This window comes from Elephantulus edwardii, unplaced genomic scaffold (assembly GCF_000299155.1).
Source record: "Elephantulus edwardii isolate Elephantulus edwardi_28Jun2011 unplaced genomic scaffold, EleEdw1.0 scaffold00450, whole genome shotgun sequence".
Taxonomy (NCBI): Eukaryota; Metazoa; Chordata; class Mammalia; order Macroscelidea; family Macroscelididae; genus Elephantulus; species Elephantulus edwardii.
The window spans coordinates 119,790-121,659 of record NW_006400200.1 but is presented as its reverse complement, the minus strand read 5'-3'; positions in this window follow the sequence as shown (position 1 = coordinate 121,659).

The window sequence follows — 1,870 nt, the reverse complement described above, 5'->3', positions numbered from 1 at the left end:
TTGACACTCTGCAGCAGGCGCTTCAGGTCCTTCTCAGTTTCAGCAAGCAGGGTTGTGTCATCCGCATAACGCAGATTGTTGATAAATCGTCGATAAAGGTTGATTATTTTGTCTAATTTAGTAGATTGTTTAAGAGAATATATTCCTCATGAGGGATATTGTTCATGTTAAAATTCAATCTATTGTTTAACTGAAAGGAGATCTCTAGGGACAGCTCAGTTCCAAGACAAAAAGGAATTATAGTCTGAAGACTCTGCTAATCTTTAGACAGTACATCTGGTACTTTTTTAGAGTTAGGATTAGAGTGGTTGTTGTGTACTGTAAAATTAGAATTGACCCATTCATAGCTGACCCTTCAGTGAGTTTTCAGAGGCAGTAAATTAAGCTGGAGGAGATAGTCACAGTGACATATATGTGTGCTGTATATGCTTAGAGTTCTGATTCCTACTGATAAGAAGTTGTGCTGCCAATCCAAAGGTACGTAGTTCAAATCTCCTAGCTGCTCTGTGGGAGAAAGATGGACAATTTCCTTCCATGCAATTTTATGGACAATTTCCTTCCATGCAATTTATTGACTGTAAAAACCCACTGGAGAGTCAGCTACAAATTGGTTCTAACTCAACAGTACAAAACAATAATATTTGTATAAGAGTATGTATGTGAGTGCATCTATGTATGTTGTTGTTAAGTATGGTCCAGTTGTACATGACTCATAATGACCCTATGAATGAAAGACCTGAACACTTGTATAATTTTCATCATTTCTCCATGTTCATAGTGTTTCTGGAGGCAAGCTATTTCTGAAGTGGATGCCACTCCTGCTTCCAAGCTTGTTTTGATCCGGTAGCTCCACCAAACACTGTCCACCATGGGTAACTATTATTTCATTTGACACATCAGTATCACAGTGTTTAGCATCACAACAACCATGAGTTACTTCTGTATAGCAAATGGACAGAACAATGTTATACCACTTAGAAGAATGTCTACATAGGTATATTTGTAGGCATATAAAGTCTGCATGTAGTTTGTGAATATTTATTATGAAGCACATAAGAGGCACAGTTACAGAGGTTTCTATGATGTTGATGTTGTTGTTGTTGTTGTTGTTGTTGTTGTTATGTGCTGTCGAGTCGCTTGCAACTCATAGCAACCCTATGTACAAAAGCCCTAAACTCTGCTCTGTCCTGTGGCAGTTGCACTGTCTCTAACACTCCCACCCCGATTATCCCAGTCACTGAATCAATCCACCTCACAGAGGGCCTTTCCCTCCTGCACTGTCCCTCCACCCTCCCAAGCATGATGTCCTTCTCCAAGGACCGGTCTTTCCTCACAACATGTCCAAAGTATGTTAGACGGAGCCTCAGAATCCTTGCCTCCAAGGAGCCACCCGGTTTAACCCTTTCCAGGACAAATCTGTTTGTTTTCCTACCAGTCCATGGTACTCTCAATACTCTTCTCCAGCACGCACCACAGTTCAGAGGCATCAATTCTCCTTCTACCATCCTTGGTCATTGTCCAACTCTCTGATGCATAACAAGTGATTGCGAAGACCATGGCCTGTGTCAGACGCACATTAGTCTCCAAAGAGAAACCATTGCTCTTCAGGACTTTGGAGAGGTCCCTGACAGCAGACTTTCCCATGGCAATGCGCCTTTTAATTTTCTGGCTGCTGGTACTAAGAGTGTTGACTGTGGAGCCAAGCAAACTAAAGCTGTGAACAGTCTCAATCTCTGCACCGTTCATCCTGATGCTGCCAATTGGTCCAGTGGTGAGAATCTTGGTCTTCTTGACATTGAGCCTCAATCCATATTGGAGGCTGCAGTCCTTGACACTCTGCAGCAGGTGCTTCAGGTCCTCCTCAGTTTCA